This window comes from Dermochelys coriacea, chromosome 13 (assembly GCF_009764565.3).
Source record: "Dermochelys coriacea isolate rDerCor1 chromosome 13, rDerCor1.pri.v4, whole genome shotgun sequence".
NCBI classification, from domain to species: domain Eukaryota; kingdom Metazoa; phylum Chordata; order Testudines; family Dermochelyidae; genus Dermochelys; species Dermochelys coriacea.
In genome coordinates this window covers 24,651,735-24,671,567 of record NC_050080.1, presented here as the reverse complement: position 1 = coordinate 24,671,567, position 19,833 = coordinate 24,651,735, and the positions used below count along the sequence as shown (strand labels likewise).

Sequence of the window (19,833 nt, the reverse complement as noted above, 5' to 3'; positions counted from 1 at the left end):
AAAGAAAGAAAGAGCCACTGAATGTCTGCAATGTTTAAGCATCCAGTTTAAGATAAATGAGGCAGAGGGTTCAGAGAAGCAAGTTCAATTTCATAGAGAATATGTTGCATTTAAAAACAGAGGGCCAGATTCACAGGTGCCCTCCAGCTGCTTTGGTTCACTGGAGCAGCGCATAGCATCCAGCACGAACAACTGAATTTTGCACATTGGAAATTGTGCATAAAACAGACTGAAGTCTTCTCTCCGACATAGATCAATTACAACAGTAGGATCTGTTGCTGCACTTACCCTTCCAGATTATATTAGGCGAGGCTGACGTGTCTGCTAGGGTATGTATTTGATTGCAGTTCTGAGAGAAGAATCGGGACCTTAAGCTTTTCTGTAGCTGAGAAAAGCTCTGCACCTCCTATTGAAAGAGCAATGGGTGTGGCTTGTCAGCAGTGAGGTGCTTTGACAGAGCTGAGTGAGAGCTCAGGATTAGAATCATTGCAGGTGATGCAGTGCAGAATTGAGGTGACTTGACCAAGCTGCATGGAAGCTTGGGACTGGAAAACCAGGGATGCTACTGATTTCAAATAAAGTGCATTGACAGATGTGAGAACTAGGGAGTTTCTTGCTCTATGTAATTAAGACAGTCAGTATCCCAATTTCTCTTTGCAGAATAAAAGAGAAAGTCCTTTTTTTTTTAAATCAGTCTTCTATTTATAGCCCCTTCCTTTCTTAGGCCAGATCTACACTATAAACTTACATTGGTATAATGATGTCGCACAGGGGTGTGAAAAATGCACACCTTTGAGCAATGCAGTTATACTGACCTAACCCCCAGTATAGACGGGGCTATGTCAACAGGAGCGTTTCTCCCATGGACATAGCTACCGCCTCTTGTGGAGGTGGATTAACTATGCTGATGGGAGAAGCTCTCCTGCTGGTGCAATAGCATGTTCACTGAAGTGCTACAGCAATGCGGCTGCACCACTGCAATTTTAAGTGTAGACCTGCCCTTAGCCTTATGTGGGGTATGTACATCTTATCATGAAGTCTTTATATCATTGCAAGTCCATCTCCAACTCCCCACAAAGCACAAAAAGACAGAACTCTTCAGCAAAGACAAGTCATACACTTGGAGTTTGGAGGCCAAGCCATTTTGGAAAGGTGATCAAAGGCAGGGTGTTTTCAAAAAGACAATGACGGGGATTTAATAACTCCCACCCCCAAACCCATAACTCTGATGCTCCTTTCTCTGATTGAAATGAGATGTGGTTGGAGAATTTCCAGGGGAAATGCAGATATGACACAGTTGTCTAGTCTTGTCACTGAGAGGGAATGCTCCAGGACACCCTATTCCTGATTCTACTCTCATTTTGGCCCTGATTCAGAAAAGCACTTAAGCATCTGCCAAATTCCATCCTTATTCTGCATAGGATTAAAGCACATGCACTTAAAATTAGGCATGTGCTTACTTTCTTTCCTGGATAACGATGGTTTGATGCCTGTGCTTCATGTTAAGCACATGCTTCCATGCTTTGCCGAATGGCGTCCAATTACAATGGTGTAAAACAGGAATATTCCCAGTGGAGTTACATTGATGTAAAACTGCGCGAGAGAAAAGAATTGGGTACCATATGTATCTATGAACACAACCTGCCTCCTGTCATATGATTAATGTGACATGTTAAGCATATGGGTTTCCATCAGACCTTAAATAATATCGTAACAGAATAGCTAATGAAGTGTGAAATATAAGAGGGAGGAAAAATCTCTCGTTTGCTTTGCTCTGTGAGTGATACAGAGGGGATTACACAGAATCCATGTGTCCCCCAAAGGAACATAAACAAAGGGCCATGCTAGTCTTGAAAATTATTGTATTGCCTAAAAACAAAAGGCTAAACATAATAGCATGGATTTTCAAACCCCTCTTTCATACACCCAGAAAATTCTGAGCAACCACTTACATGTCTACCTACTTGCTATCTATGGGCAAAGCCAGGTGGCTAGATGTCCAAATCAGAAAAGTGGTGGGTATAAATAATTGCAAAGCCTCCATTATTCAAGCCCACAAAATCGCAAAGGCAAAAAGGAAGGCCAGGTCTAGAAATGGTTGAAATTCAAGCCCTGCTTGAGCCTAATTTTCAGAAACTAGTACCTAATTTGCCCTTGCAATACACATCGCACAAAAAAGCTTTTTTGTCTGCAAAACATTTGAATGTACAAGAAATAATGGCATGTGCACAGAGGTAATTCAATGCACATATGGTCTTTGTCTGTTGGCACAAGAAATTTGTACATGTCACTTTCCATGTGTGGCTATATTTCACAAGGAAAATATAGGCACTGAATTTAAAAAAAAAAATCTGTGCAAATTCATCCTGGGGCAATTCCACTGAAGTCAATGGCTCAAATGGGTTTACTATGGCTGCCCAAAGCCTGGCCTCCCGCACACATCCACGTGCTGGAGGCAGGGGTGGCAGAAATGCTGAACATAAACTCTGAGATAATATGTAATTGCAAAAAGAGACCTGATTACTACTGCAGTTGATAACACATTCATTATGTTAGAGCTCTTTAGTACTATACTGAAGTAAGCTTACTTCCCTCCTCCCTATATACAATTATTGAACATTTGCAATAGCTTTCCGGATAATTTTTTCATGATTGGTAGAGTAACCATTTGGAAACAAAAATCTTGCAACCTTTCATTAAAGGAAATAGGAAGCCACAAAGATAGCATTATATACAGCATTTTTATGAAACATTAGGCACAAAGTGATAGGCATATTATTGTATATTAACTCTGAAGGATGCTCAGACAAAAAGATAGCTTGATTGTGTGAACATTTTAACACATCTTCTTGGAAAGGCAATATGGGCTAATGGAATGGCTAACGGGCCATACTGTTATTACTGAGAGGGTAATTTTTAAAGCAGAAGTACAGCTGATCATTTTAGTTACTTAAAAATATAGATTAGTTAAGACAATGGAAATATTCAAAACTACTGGCTAATACACCATGGGCCTGATTCTCCTGACACTTACATCTCCATTGGTTTCAAGAGTTTACTACTGATTTACTCCAGCAAAAGTGAAAGAAGAATCGGGCAACATATTTCTATATGTAGCAAAGCATTTACACATCATTTTAAGTCTATCAATTACTGAGCAGTTGCTATCCGAAATCAAATATGGAATCATTTTTATATCTGGTATGTTCTCTTTTTAATAATTATTATACTATGCAATCTTCAGTATAACTCAGACTTCTTTCAGTTTTTACACCGCTTTGCTGGGGCCATGGACTGCAACAGTATCACTTACACTACACCCCAGGGAAGCACCTAGTACAGAAATTGAAAACATCACTCTGCATCCCTAGACAATGGCTGCGTTTTCCTGGAGCTCTTTCTTTCAAGAAAGGCTTTGCCAGACCTCAGAAAGGGAGGAATTTACTCTTTATAGTGGATGTCATTTTTAAATCAGTAAATCTTTTCTATTCCCATAAATAAAGTTTCATTTGGCAGGGGGAACCTGCCTACTTAGCAAAGCAGTCAGGTAGATGCTTAAACCCTGCTCCAGTCAACTTGTTTTTGATGAATAAGGATGAACTGCTGAACCAGGGACTTAGAAGCTAGCTTAGATTAGTAACTGCACGTTTCTGGATGAACCTTTACAAACCACACTACAGAAGAAAGCAATTATATTTAAAAGTAGCTACCTGTGGTCCAAAACTACATGGAACTTGAAGCTGTAAGGGAAGGTAATTGCATAGGTACAGCATCTCAGCAGAAACTATTTGATAAATACCTGCCCCCTCTGTGCAAAAAAAATATAGATGAAAGCAATAAACATGCCTATTGCACCACATTTTTTAGCAGCCCTTCCTAAGTGCTTTTGCAAAACCTGCAAACCATCAATGTTGTGCATTTGGGCATGCAAACTAGGAATGTACATGTATAAATGTCCACGCACACAAATCGGTATTTTCACATACAACCACTAGTTTTCACATGCAAGATATGCTTGCAAACTTTTCAAATGCAATTAAAAAATCTGCTGGAAATTCGGTCCTTTATCTTTAATATGAAGTAATACTCTATGTGATATATTTTAGATTTATAGGGCACGTTATTTAAAAAAGTTTTTCTATTTTGTGAGTGCAGTTTTGCAGCCACAATTAACTGGGTCACATGAATGCAGCAGCAATTAATTTCAGACTCAAATGATGGAAATTACACACTTAAAGGCTCAGCTTTTCAAGCACTGAGGGCCAGATTTTCAAATGCTCAGCACACACAACAGGGTCAAATGTTTATGAAAGTTTAGCTTCTATATGGAGTTTCTAATGTTATCTTCAGCACGAGAGACGTGGGATTCTTGCAAGTGAGGAGTGCAAGGTCTGAGATCGTGCCAGTCCCTTAGCAGGGCCAAAGCGAATGGGCTTACTTCTTGCACTCTGAACCAGGCTGTCAGTGTTTGCCTGAAAAAAATCCAGAGTTAAATGTGTGCGGCTGACTCATTGAGTAAAGTGATTTATTAGCCCTCCTGAATATATATAGGCTTGGCGGAATTAGATATTTAATATAATTTCAATTGATAATACTGATATTTATTTTTAAGCTTTTTTATTTTTATCTATTTAAATGTTCACAATTGTGGGAAATTATGTGGAGTCAGATAATGGTGGGAGGGGAATAAGACAACAATTATTTAATGGTAGTAGATGTAGAGATTCAAAAAGTTGAAGCTTTATAACATAAATTGTCAACATCACATGTCACAATATAAGAATATAAGAACATAAGAATGGCCATACTGGGTCAGATCAGAGGTCCATCCAGCCCAGTATCCTGTCTGCCAGCAGTGGCCAATCCCAGGTGCCCAGAGGGAGTGAGCCTAATAGGTAATGACCAAGTGATCTCTCTCCTGCCATCCTCTCCACCCTCTGACAAACAGAGTCTAGGGACACCATTCCTTACTCATCCTGGCTAATAGCCATTAATGCACTTAACCTCCATGAATTTATCTAGTTCTCTTTTAAACCTTGTTATAGTCCTAGCCTTCACAACCTCCTCAGGCAAGGAAATCCACAGGTTGACTGTGCACCATGTGAAGAAGAAGAAGAATACAAATTAATTATCCTTAAATAAAAGTTCACTCTAAGTTCTCAAGCGGCGTTTTTCATACTTTGCTTATCTATACTTTCAATTGTTTTGATTTTGTTGGTCTGTGTATGGTGACATCAATGGTTCCAACATTTATCCATAAAAATCTAATCCTTCTGTGTCTAGGTAGGAGTGGCTAGATAAACAGGATCTATAGCATGGACTGAGCAGTCCTGAGGAAGGAACTTCATGAGAAGCCAAACTTAGAGACAGGTTTTGAGCAGAACGTCATGGTATATTGTTAATGTCTTTGTTAATCAAATGAAACCCCAGGAAGGGATAAATTTGTACTCTACACATTGTGTGGACTACATTTTACAGCAGGTGGGGAAGGTCACAGGCACACCAACAAGTTTTATTTTTTTCCCTAGTGCACCTCAAGTATGGCTGGGAACTATCTAGAGTATGGTGAATTACTAAAGGCTTTTTGTACCTACCTACCTTACTTCCTTTCTCCCATTGCTTAAGTTATCACCTTTGCTATTCCTCTGATCCCAACTGAATGGCAAAAGGAGATGGCAGCCCTGCAGATGGAATGAAGTATCAACAGCAACGAGATTCAGTGTAGAGCAATATTCATCTCCACAGGGGGTTAACTCCAAGACGAACTGGTCCAGGTACCCCACCAGTACAACCCCAAGAGGTGTCTGTGTGTGTAGCAGAAGAGTGCAGCAGGTCCAGATACATTCTGGCTTCTGGAATAAATATGAGAAGTTCTCCCTGCTTTTTATGCCGCCCTTGAGCAGAGAGAGGGGTCTAGCTTCCACTTCTGAGGGGAAGGAAGAAGTAGGCCCCAGGCTGTTGTCTCATCTCACTGGGAAGTGAGGAGCATTCACAATACAGCTACTTCAGGTGCGGAGCAGGATCATGGCATGGGGATGGAGTCATGGAGGCCTCATTTTGTAGTGCTCCATATTGCCGTACTCCAGGTGAAAGCAGTGCTGACTCCATGTCTCTTCCTGATTATCTTTAACAAAGCAGTGACCTATCTGGGAATCCAACATGCCTCTCAGTGATCCTATTTGCACCCCAATATAGCAGTGGTCGCCATCCTGTTCCTCACAAGCAGGTGTCAGCATCAGAAAAACTCCATGACAATTGGCACCTTTTTTGATTATCCTCTCCAGCAAGCTGAGGTTTGAATCAGCCACAAAATCTGACTTGTTCTCCTGGTAGACCCAGTGTGCCCAATTCTGATCTCATATCCATGTAAATTAGGAGTAGCTCCATAGAAGTCAATAGTTAAACCAGTGAGGCCAATAAGACTATTTTATGCATGGATTCTCTGATTAGCTGTATTTTACTTGGTACTTAGAGGTCACTATTTCCCCTTCTGATGATACTTTCTTATTTATTTAGCCATTGACGCCAATACTAATTTACCGAGACTGGACCAGATTCTGCTGTCAGTTGCAATGCTACAAAAACAGAATAAATCTATTGTCATTAATAGGGTTATTCTAGAGTTGCACCAATGTAAGTGCCCACGGACTATGACACTCTAATTGTCTCGTCAGCATTTTCTGAGAATTCTAGCCAGAGTTTTAAGAGATGTAGGCAGTGCTAAAGTTTTAGAGGACTTTTTTATAACCAAAGTTTCCCAATTTAAATCTCAATTTCCTTCCTCATTCTGCAATTGCGGTGACCGCGGCAGGGGTGAAAAGTGGAATGTGTCTTGTTATATACAACAGAAACGGAACCAACAGAAATAAAAGAAAGTGCTCAACACATAACTATAATTGTTAGAGTGGAACTGCACTAACCTAAATGGAATTTCACCTTGGGAGATTCTGCTGAATTGACTCTCAACAGAGGTGAAATTCCCCAGGCAGATGGCAAGTTCTGTGGCTGACATGCTCAGTGCTACATTACTTCTTCAGTCCCATAGAGTCCAACATTAACTCTATGAAGTGCTGTTATTAGGGAGATGAGAGCAGCTGTAAGTACCTCTTCCTGACAGTGGGGAAGCGGGAAGTGCTAAACTAGCAAAAGTATAATACAGAAGGAGGAGGAATATAGCTCCATCAAATTAGTTCAGGCCACTGAAGTCTGCTTATTTCAATTATCATTGGTACAGTGAAGTCCCCTGGAGTCCACCATTAACTCTCACCATGTTCCTTTCCACGGTCACATACAAAGGCCTGTGCTGACTAGATCAGCCACCTTTTACTCTAATGAAGGCTTTTTTTTTTTAATAGCACACACACTACAGCAGATACCAAAAAAGAAAGAGGGTACTTAAAATAATGGGCCAAATGCATCCCGGGGAATTCAATTGAAGGCATTGATACAGAATATTTAATGTAGCTAAGTGGCTAAGTGGCAGAAAAGAAAGAAAACACAGATTGAAACTAAAAAAGAAAAGAAAAGAAAAAAGCTACATTTTCCCCCTAAAGGAGAAGTATAAGATTTTTTCTGCTTTGAAGTGAAATGATTTAAGTTAAAGTAGATACCTCTACTATATCTCTTACCCATTACCACTAGCTCAAGCAAGGGGCTAAATTGAAGTATTTGGCTCAAGGTGTTTTGTTACTCAGGCAATATGCTTTATTTATTCTCCGTTTCTTTTGCTTGGCTTGGCTTAGTGCTACCACAGAGAAATGACTTAAAGTTGTTTGGATTACACATGAATTAAAGTTTACATGATGTGAAAGAAGGTAAGAAGATTGTTTGGAGCCTCAGGCCCCGGAGCACATCTGGGAATATTCCCATCTTTGCTGTTTGGTCACTAGGGGAAAGGATGGATTGTATAAATAGACCAGGCACTGGATGCACACAAGTTCAATTCTCAGCCCAGCCATAAACTTCTGTGACTTAGAAAAGTCATCTAATTGATCATGTGCTTCAGCTCCCCATCTGTAATATGGGAATGATACTTTTCAGCAGTCGTGAGGGATAAAGTCCACTAATGATTGCGAGGCACTCAGATCCTGTAGCAAAAGCAGACCAAGTTCTTTCAGAGGTATTTTGCCCTTAACTCCATTGCTTATAGTTCTCCTCATGGCATAAGCCCAACCACATTAGACTTATCTGCCCCCAAAATAGTGCCCAGCACCATTGAGGAAAGAAAAAAAATTGGGAGAAAGGGCTTGGAATGGGATACAGCCACGGGAAACCCAGAATGAGGAGCTGTCTGAGGGAAGCACTGTCTGTTTATCATTGTTGAAATTATGTCTTTATAGATCGAGGGTTTTTAAATAGTTTTTAGGGAGAGACTTTCAAAAGGCCCTATGGAACAAAAACTCCATTGAAAAATGAGTGGGGATTTGTGCTTCGAAACCTGCCGGGCACTTTTGAAATTCTCCCTTTTATTTAGCATTTTCACACTTATACTAACAAAGACAACAGGCTCCTTGGGCAGGAAAATTACATGTCAATATATCCCAGAAAAAATATATAGTAGCTTGGTGTTGACTTCAAGAGTCAGTTTACACATGACAGACATTCATATCTGAGATCAGCTTTGTTATTGTAATTTATCGGATCACATACCTTCTTTGGGAATGCCTCTACTTCGCACAGAGAGGAAAGCTAAAGGTTTTTTTTATCCTTTTACATTAAATAGATAACTGTGGTATTCTGATAAATGCTATCCAAGATAGGATGGGAATGTAGCATGCTAGTCTTGCGGCAAGATGTGGGGCACAGTGACTGGCACATAGTGAGATGAGAATCATATCGCCTCACACCCATTTTATACCATTGTAGCTCTATGGACTTCAGTGGAGATGCCCTTGATTCCCACTACGGGTTTTCATCGACAAATGTCTAACACGTAGTATTTGTGAGAGAAAAAAATTAATAAGCAGTTTTTAAGAGAGTCTCTACTTCCCCCTTCCATACTCCACCATCTCCCTTTTCCCCACAAATACAAATAACTGTTGATTTCTTCCCTGGAAAAAAAATTACTATCCACTGCAGCAACCTTTGCCAACAAAACCTCCTTCAATCACCAGTGGCCTCGTTCTGCTCAGGATTTGGTTCCTGGTCCAAACTTTCCCAAAGTTTAGAGTGTTTCGATCTTGGAATTTTTTTTAAGCCCATCTCTAATGTATGTGTTTTTGTGACTGTGGGCGTACACAATGCATGGGCCAAATTGTGTTCTGGCACACATCTCATGCAGTCACCTTGTTTTCAGTGGCCTTGTACAACAGGTAAGTCAAAGGAGAATTTAGCCAAATAGATAGAATCATAGGACTGGAAGGGACCTTGAGAGGTCACCTAGTCCAGTCCCCTGCAGTCATGGCAGGACTAAGTATTATCTAGACTACCCCTGGCAACTGTTTGTCTAACCTGCTCTTAAAAATATTCAGTGATGGAGACTGCACAACCTCCCTAGGCAATTTATTCCAGTGCTTAACCACCCTGACAGTTCTTCATATATGCATGTGAATATGTTTATTACAAAACATAGCATTTATTACCTGCATTTTATTCATTTTCTTTGCTTCTGGTAAAAGGTGTGCAGGATCTTCAATTCCTTGGGGCACAGGGGAAGGGGAGGCCAGGTATAAAACAACACAACTGCATCCTGTAACTTTGAGGAGAAATCTAGCAAACATTTTTTCTTTCTGCTGCCTTTTTTATTATTATTTCTGACGAAACCCTGTCTGTTGGAGGAGATATATTTCACTGAAAGGCCTATTTGTTATGGTAGCTGACGTCCCTGCCAGCCAACACTAAAGAAAACTGAGTGATTAGAAGAGTCTGAAAACTATTGTCGCAAGGGAAAAAGGACCAGGTGCAAGGATGGCTATTTTTAAGTTGTGAGTGATGTAGTGGTATTGCCTGCTGCTTCTACGGCACCAAAATTATATTTCTTGTTGACCACGCAGTTATTTTTGCATCTTTCCAAATCCATGGTCAAAGTTGTAATGTATGTTCTTTGAATCATTTGCAATGGGCACTGAAAAAGAAAGCTAGATGTGAGCAGTGGGTCAGTGCACTAACCTTTAAGGTCTGGAAACTTGGATCAGTTTGTGAAAGCTATTGCACTCAGATACCATAGGGACGAGAGAGATAAAATTGCATACGAGACAGACAAAGAGAAAGGGCCAAGAGATCTTATATTAAGGGAGGGTAATACATCTGTGCCATTTAATTAGAATTGGTGCTATGTAGCTCACAAATGAAAGAGCAAACAGTTTCTCTTAATTATTATTCTAGATGCTGAAATTAAGCACAGCGGGTAGGAACAATCCTGCAGACAGATTTCAAGGAGATATTATAAACTTCTATGCTAAAGTGCTTTTAAAAAATCATATGCTGGAGCATGCTGTTGTTGAACAGTAACCCTAACTTTCCAGGGGTGGAACTTGAGTGGGGACTGAAGTCATGCAGAAGCTAAGAATTGATGTTCAGTGCTGACCTGCTGGCTTTTTATCAGTGACGAGCTGCCATCTGTTCCCCTTCACCCCAAGTAAACACAGATGATATCTAATTAGTCTAGTTTAGGAAAAAATAAAAAACAGATATATCCACTGGTTTTAAGTAGAATAAAGAATTGTACACAAACAAGCTCAAGCCTGCAGCAGCTGCAGTCAAGAAAACAAATCAACTTATTACTTCTCCTTCAGTGTTTTTAAACATTTATGGAGTGCCATCAATAACTGAGTTAATTGTGAATGGCTGATGGTCTATTTGCAAAGCCTTCTTTAACCTGCAAGAACCAGAACTGCTGCTGAAAGAACTGTTCATCAATACCAATAATTATACGGCCTTTAAACAAACAGCTTTTTGCATACCTTATAGCATGATCCTGTTCAGCTCGTCATGTGAGGCTTTGAAATAATAATATTAAAGACTGAGGCTGTAGGACACAGAGCATATGGAAATGATTTATTTATTTCTGTGTGCACATTCGTTACCATTCCCCGTTATTGAAAATGAAAAACCTGCCATTTTCCTAAGCAAAGAATCCTCAAAGTGTGCACCAGTGACCCCTACATTCTCTGACGTGCATTAAGGTGGAAATTCATCCTCACTGGCCTCGTGAAGCCTACTGCTGGTGGCAGCCATCTTGCAAAGTAAAACAACAATAATAGTAACACATGACTCCTAACAGTTGTGGGGAAGCCCAGTGCCAGGGATGGAAAACTGGTCTCCAGCTTGATTTAATAATAGCAGAAGATGAATGTTAACATTTAATGCTGTGACAAAATGCTTACTGTCTAATCACATTACTCTTCTGGCATTTGACTGGCATGACAACAATGCTCATTTGTGGCTGTTAGGCACTCGCCTGCATTGAGGATGGCATGGAGTTGCCTCACTTTAGAGGGAGCTCCAAAAGGCACTGTGCCTCAAGGAGACAAAATGCTTCCCAGAGTTCCCGGGCTGTCTCGCAAGGGTGCCCACCTGCTGCTGCATCCCTGGGGGCTGCACCATGCACTCTCCTCTGTGGTTGACCTGTTCTCCTAGCCAGGAACAGGAGGTTTGGGTGGAGTTATGATTTCACTATCCACTTCCTCCTCACCTCCTTTTGTGTGGCAGGTGCCTGTGGAAGCATTAACAAAGAGCAATCTGCCATGGAAGGGCAGGGGGACACAAAAACAGTTGCTTGCATTCTCCCCACAGCTTGTCATACTCAAACATATGCCAACTACAATGCATCCCTGAATGATCTAGGCTTCATTCCACTGGAAAAGTGGCTGACTCACTGGAGAACTGATAATTTAGTGACAGTTACCAACTCTCACAATTTTATTGCAAATCTTACAGCAGTTGGTGTTTTTCTTAAAGACCCAGATCCTGGAATCAAAGGATTGCATAAGAATCTCACCTTCATGTTAAAATAAAAGTAACTAACTCTCATTGTTGCAGAAAAAAGGGTAAAAATGTGAAGCAAATGTACTCCAAAGGTTCCGAAAGCAAAGAACCCAGCATTCATTATTAAAAAAAAAACCTCCTAATTTTTCAAGCCAATCTCATGATTTTTGAATGCTCGGGGATTTGGCAATACTTCAGTGGTCACATAGGCAATACTGGTAGCTAACCATGTACTAGTAGCTTCAGGAATAAGACACTTGACCAGTAGTTCCAAACACGCAGGCATTTACCTGGCAAGGTAAAGGATCAGTGCCACTTGTTCTACCAAGAGAAGCAAATATATATACAGAAGCAGGCCTGCCAGAGTGTCAAGTAGAATATAATGGTGTACCTACATACAAGAACACGAGAAGTCCTATAATGTATCAGACCAGTGGATGATTTAGTCCAGGATCCCGCCTGTGACAGTTGCTGCAGAAAAAGGTTCACCAAACTGTGGTAGGTAGTTATGGTATAACCTGCCCACAGGGAAAGTTTTCCTATTCCTCATTAATTAGAGGTTGCCTCATGCCACGAAACATGAGGGTTTATACCAATCACAGCAAAACAGTCACAGAACAGATAATTGTCTATTTGATATTTTCAGAACGATTAAAGGATTTAGTTGCATTGATTGATTTCGCTTGTTCACAACTTTGTGTTTATGAACAAACCACAAGGAGAAGTAATTTACAACCTCTGACTACCAGCTTTTTCTACATTGCTGGAGGTCTCTTTTTAGCAAGATGGCTGCCATCACTGGGCATAGAGGGTAATATCCTTAGTCTCAGCTGTACTTTATACACAGTGGGATGTACTTTAGGAGGCTGTGCTAAGCCAAACACAGATGTGGGGAAGCAGGCAGGCTTTCAATTTAAAGCTTTAAAGCAGTGTTGAATCTTCAATAAATGAACATTAGAATATCTGGCTCCTGCGTGAGGCTGCATAGACAGTCCTGGTTTGAAGATGCATCGACTGTTTCTCAAGGAAATATGTCAGCATATCAGAGAGGAGCATACATTCCAGGAGGGGATATTTAAAAGAGACTTTGCACTCAGAATCCAGGCTGTAGCCCTTGGAATTAGCATTTGCCTCCCCCCTTTCTGTACTGTAGCCAGTGTTGGTGTGAGAAACCATCTTCAGCACCTGCCATCTGGAACAGCCTCTCTGTGTGTGTGTGCCTCATTGACTGCCTTTTTTACAGACTTCAGCTGGAAAAAGAAAATCTAACTTTTCTCCATTCCCTATCTCCTAGTTTTACTCTCCTTCAGCTCTAATTCTATTATATAAAACTGTGCATAGAATGGATCAAAATCCAGTCTAAGGTACACCAGCATGCATGTGAAACCACTCTATTAAAGTCATTGGAAATACACGGAGGATAATTCAGACCAGAATTGGCCCAATATACATTTGCTAAGTTCTTATTGCATTATTATCTAGTATTTATATTTCTCAATCATTTAATTGGGTATGTAAGGTACTAAAGAGAACTAAAACAGGACACGTTTTGGACCTAGTGACCATGAACAGTGTTCTTTTAAGAAGTCCCCAAGCGCAGATTCTACAGCAGAGGTGGGCAAACTACGGCCCGTGGGCTGGATCCGGCCCTGGGGATTGCCCCCCGTGGTGCCGCAGGCCCCACGCAGTTCTCAGAAGCGGTCGGCACCAAGTCCCTGGGGCCCCAGGGTTGTGGGGGGCAGAGGGCTCTGTGCGTTGTCCTTGGCTCCAGGCACCGCCCCTCGCAGATCCCATTGGCCAGGAATGGGGAACCGCGGCCAATGGGAGCTTCAGGGGAGGTACCTGGAGGCATGGCAAGGGCAACACATGGAGCCCTGTGGCCCCCCCTCCCCCCTCCAGGGGCCGCGCAGGGACAGGGTTCCAGCCGCTTCCCGGAGCAATGCGGTGTAGGGCCAGGGCAGGCATGCAGGGAGCCTGCCCTGGCCCCAGTGCACGCCACTGCCACCCCAGAGCCACTTTAAATAAGTGCTGCCAGGCCGGAGCCCAAACCCCTCCTACACCCCAACTCCCTGCCTGCACCTCGCACTCCTCCTGCACCGAGCCCTCTGCTGCACCCCACACCCCGTGCACCCCAACCCCCTGCCCTGAGCCCCCGCCACACCCCTGTGCACCCTAACCCTCTGCTGCACCTCGCACCCCTCCTGCACCCCAACTACCTGCCAAGGCCCCTGCTGCACCCCACACCCCATGCACCCCAACCCTCTGTCCTGAGCCCCCTGCCACACCCTTGTGCACCCTAACCCCCTGCTGCACCCCAACCCCCTTCTCTGAGCTTCCTCATACACACCCTGTACCCCTCCTCTGCTCCAATCCCTTGCCCTGAGCCCATTTCTGCACCCCCTCCTGCACCCCGCACTCCCTCCCATACCTCAATCCCCTGACCCGATCCTGCACACAATTTCCCCACCCAGATGTGACCCTCAGCCCAAAAAGTTTGCCCACCCCTGTTCTACAGGAAGCATTATGAATATTCACAAGAAAGCAGAGCACTGGTGGAAATAGACTCAGTGGACAATATCGATAAACTGAATAATTCTCGCCAAATCACGTACTGTAATTCTGGATGCTCTTTTGCAGAATCATGCCTTGGGAAAAGCCATGAACAGAACTTCTGCTCAGGCTCCAGCCTAGTCATATTAATTGCACTAGGTCCACACATTAAAAATGCTGAGGGGATCCAACTTCTCCCTGTGTCCATACTGGTGGGGCACCGCTTGCACTGTTATTGCCAATTTTGAATCTGTTCAGAGAACTTCAGCCTCCAGTGCTCTCATTCATGTACCTTTCATTGGTCACAGTGCAGGACAAAACAAACCAACCAATACTTTCCTACAGCTGCCGAAGTAGCACTGACGTGAACATTTCTTGATGTGTCTGCAATCTTTTCTATTTACTCTAGAAGTGCTTCCTATAGTTCACCGAGAACCCAGAAAAAGCTAAAATGTTCCCCGCTAGCAAATGGGGAAAGAGCTGTATACAAATGTGAATCCAGATTAAAAACTACTTCTGTGACCGTTTTCCTTCCACTTAACATAACCTGGCCAGTCTTCTGTAAATCTAATGCTAAAGCAAAACAGAGGTAACTGTGCTCAGCCTTATAACTTTGTCAGCTTCATTTTGAATCTTTTGTTTGCAGAGGAACATACAGTAGGTATCTAATGGGGCTTGGGAAAGCCACATATTTCCCATCAACTGCACCTTTAAAGTAAATCAACAATATTGAGTAAAAGGGGAACGAATTTTATTTTGTTTCCCTCCAATAAGAAAGAATTCTCTCTCTCTAATAGCCCCAAGCAATGGCCTAGGGAGCAAAGAATTTTTTAGAAGGTACAATGCAGCAGCAGATCTAATTCACTCCAGCAAATCCTTTTTAATCTGTGGATTTGTATCGTTTGTTGGCTAGACTGAGAAATTTGACTGCGTCTAATCCCTCAGTTTCTGAAGAGAAATGGCTTATTTAAATATTGAGCTGCACATTGTCAACATCAGAGGGGCAGAAGATGATGGATGACAGTAATTATGCTGGGTGCATCTCCATTAACATGCCACTTTTTCCAGGTATGAAGTCTGCTTCTCTTAGCATTTGTTTAATGATTGGGAGAAGAAAGGAATTTTAATGACCCTTTGTAATTATCATGCTCATTTTGGGTTGGATTTGAGTGCTCATGCAAATGGATGATGAGTTGTGCTGGTTAGAGCACTGAAATTGACAGGTGTCATGCAAGCTTCCTCCACGTGGCAGGATAGTCCTAACTTGCAATGCCCAGCAGTTAAAGTAGGCCGGAACATGGCAGAACAAACTACACTTCCATTCATAAAGACTTAGATAGTTTTCTGCCTTCTTAAAGATCAGAGATCACAGCTTGTGTATCATGCACTCACATACGCACCACAGCATCTGATGCTACATGCCTCCCAGCAGCTTATATTACCTCAACAAATTGTATAATTTGCAACTTAATTGGGATTGGAGACAGTGCTGAAATCCTGGCCCCACTGAAGTCAATTAGAGTTTTGCCATTGGCTCCAAAAGAGCAAGGAATTCCCCATTGATATACAGAGGCAACAGTCTGGAACATACTCTCAAACATCATATTCTCATCACTCTACAATGAATGTCAGAGGCAGTTTGTGCTCATGATTGAACTGCAGATACAAACCTGAGTATTTGCACTTTCCCGTGCAAATTTAAATACAGCTAAAGCCTACAGTATCCCATAGAGTGCAAATCAGGGAACAAATTGGTCCCACTTGTTCATTTATACTATGGACATTATTCTTATTGTTATTACTTGTATTACAGTAGTGCTCAGCAGCCCTGACCATACACCTAAGCTGCACTGAACAAACATCACAGAAAGCCTGAAGTTTACAGAACGAAACTAGGCCAAATCCTGGCTCCACTAAAATCGATGCCAAAACTCCCATTGATTTAAGTTAGACCAGAAATTAGCCCCGTGACTGCACACCATGCCAACTGTCTCACACCTAGAAATTCAAGGAGAAAAGAAAATATAAATGAGCTACTGGCTGCTTTATTTAGCCCACAAATATACAGTTTGTAAATGATTTTCCAGAGCCTAAGAGCAATAGAAAAGTTTTCATATTTATTTGTGTATGTTTGGATGTAAAAATTCTCCATTGTGATTTGGAACCCAATTGTAGAATACTGGGCTAACGCATAAGAACCAGAAAGTGAAACTGACCAGAAGAAACCTATTTCCAATGCACAAACTGAATGAAAAGCAAATAGACACCATGAAGAGTAAAACAATAAAGGTGACTTCCAATTTTATTTTTCACTTTTCATAACCTTCGGTGTTACGCTAAGAGATGTGGCAAGACGGAACCTTTAACACAAAGTCCTTTACATTATGGGGTGGGTGGAGCTCAGAATAGTGTGTTCCACTTTGTATAAAGAATTAACTTCATTGGAGCAAGGAAATGAATCTCACTATGCCATATCCCAGGTGAGTTCCATAACCACCGGGTTATAAAATTGCATTCGCTTTCTCTCCCCCACAAATGAATATTATTATACAAAGTAGAACAGCTTCAAGCAGGAGTGATTGAGGAAGGAGTGACCCAGAATACACAATAGTCTGGTGATTAGGGCTAAAGCTGAGCAAATAATCGGTTTTTGGTTCAGGGGCTGAACCCCTCCCCAGCCTCCTCCCCCCGCCCCCCACATCAGAACAAAAATGTGCTTAGTTTTGAAATAAAGCTGTTTTTTTTTCTTGTTGCCCTTGTCAAAATAAAATACTGACGCTATTTTGTTCAGCTCAAATCAAACATTTTGAATGTGAATTTGAAGCTGATATTTAATTTAGAAGATGTTGATTTGAAACAAAATTATGGTGTTTCAACGTTTTCAAAACAAACCTTTTCGACATTTCCAAAATGTTTGTTTTCAGGTGTTTTTTTTGCCAAATCCAACCTGAATTTGTGGATAGTCTCAGTGTCCCAGAAAGTGCATTTTAAATTTTTGGCCAGCTCTAGTTAGGCCACTCACCTGGAATATTGGCAATCTGGGTTCAAGTCTCTGCTCCAAGTCAAGCAAAGCAGGGACTTGAAAACGTCTTTTGGATATACGAGTGCCCAAACCAATTGATTGTCATGGGGTCTGGTAGGGCACCCACCCACTCACTCACTCTCTCTCCGAAAGAAAGGCCTGACTTGGCTTTGGCACCTAACTCCAGGAAAGGGTTTGCGGGTGAGAATCCCAAACTGCGGTAAGCACCACCTCTAGCCAGTCACCTAACACCCGGATCAGTGGCAGTTAGGTTCCTAAGCACCTTTATGGATCTGGGCCCTAATTCCTACCTTTTTCCTCTGCATTTCATTTCTGGGTAGCATTGGCACTCAGCTTTCTAGCTTCTGAGAATCCGACTTCTTAGGTGCTAAAGGGTATATCTACCCTGCAAAATAAAGAAAAAGTGACTGCGAGTCTTAGAGCCCAGGTCAACTGACTTGGGCTCGTGGGACTCATACTATGGGGCTAAAAATAACATGTAGATGTTCCAGCTCAGGCTGGAGCCCAGGCTTTGAGACCCATCCCCCTCACCGTGTTTCAGAACCTGGGCTCCAGCTGTAGTGTGTACGTCTATAATTCTCTCCACACAATACATGGGTAGCCTGGGTGCCTAACTCAGAGCTGTTAATTCCATTGGGCAGCAGGACACCGAAGAGTTAGGCATTGCAAGGCCAAAATGCCCTTTGTGAACTTGGCCCTTGGTCTCTCTGTGCCTCAGTTACTTATCTGAAAATGCAGATGACAGTGCTTCCTTACTTCATGCAGGGGACAGGAGGATAAATATATTGAAGATTCTGAGGCCATCAGATACTGTACTAATAGTGACTGTGTAAGTACTATAGATAGAAACTTAGATTTGACCCCGATCTTCTCTTTAGACCTGAGAGCAGAGTAGCCCTTGCAGGAATTCCTGTATTCTCTTCCTTATATGCCTGGGGCCTTGCCCTATGTGTGTATAGTTTTTTATTCATCTACTCACATTCTTTGTCCTCTTCAGAATGTTTTCCTAGGTAGTAACTGCATAAATTCACTCTCGTTTGACTAGTTAGTTTTGTTGTTACATATAACACGTGTATACATTGGGCCCAATCCTCCACAAACAATTACCTCTCAATGGGAATTGTACTGATATATGAAGGCAGAAACGGGTCATGTGTGTGGCAGTCAGGCAAGTCAAGATTACTGTGAAGCCTTACAGCAGCAAAAGCATCCAAGGCCTGATTCCCCATTCAGTTAGACCAGAAACTAAATCTATCACGGTCATTTGGGATATGCCAGCATAAAACAGAGTAAGAAGAGATTCAAGGTCTTCGTACTAAAAAAAAAAAAATGAGTTAGCGTATAGCACTTTAAAAATATAAGAGCTCTATAAGGGTGAATAATATTATACATTATTTGTTTTTTACATTGCTCAACAGTGACTACTACTGGCCACTTAAGGGCTGGTAGTTATGGCTGTGCATTCCTTCTTGAGTGCACCTGTGGTTTAGGGTCTTGCGAGAATATTGGGCATTCTCAAGGCCCCTTTAGGGAGACAAAAAACTGCTCGTCCCCAAGACTAAAAAGAGTCTATACAAGATCTCAGAGTTTTGTAGGTAGAAGCCATTCCAATGAATCTTCCCAGTTATTTCTTGGGCTATAAGTGTTTGTTGGAAAAATCTGTAAACAAAAGTTGCCATGGGCAGTTTCAATAAGTCAGTTTAGAGCTCTAATCTCAATTCTCCATTTCACCCTTTGCTGAAAAGAAACATACAGGGACCTCCTTAAAAAGTAATTAAAGCCAGACCACACGATGTATCTACACAGCACTGCCATCTATTAATGGGAATGATGGATGCTCCGCATTAATCTTGCCACAGTTACAGCCCTACATTCCGTCTAAGAGAATCAGCTGCATGAGTGATTCAGTGAGGTTACCTCCTGCAAATTGTGTTAATATTTCACTCAAATGGCAGAGACCTTGTCTTTGCAAACTAGTCCCTTCTTTCCCTGCTGCAGAGGTGGGCTAACCTAATGGTCCCAGGGTTGAGATATGAATCGATTCTGCATGCACCCATCAGATTAAGCAGTAGCAGAGAAACCAGAGATGTAAGCAGCAGCAACTAACATCACATTCCTGCCATGATGACTACCTTCTCTACCAGGAATTTAGAAAGCAAGGGTCTCTGCCCCAATATGGATATGTACTGCGATCTGGGAGAGGCCATCACCTGTCTTTGGGCAATAACACCTTGAGCTATCATCATCATCTTAGATCTAAACAGTGGAGCTATGCTGATGCTGGTCAGTACATGACGATGGCAATCCAGTAGGTG

The 19,833-nt window shown here is 41.9% G+C and overlaps 1 long non-coding RNA gene across 1 annotated transcript in view; it reads right to left on the bottom strand.

Moving 5' to 3' along the window:
• Positions 1 to 287: 287 nt before the first annotated feature.
• The window catches only part of LOC122456525, a 37,754-nt gene continuing 18,208 nt past the window's right edge, over positions 288 to 19,833 (bottom strand). The window contains exons 2-3 of the long non-coding RNA XR_006275458.1: positions 1,461 to 1,593; positions 288 to 406 (exon numbers count right to left, since the gene is read on the bottom strand). This is a non-coding gene — a long non-coding RNA (uncharacterized LOC122456525). The remainder of the gene's footprint in view (positions 407 to 1,460; positions 1,594 to 19,833) is intronic.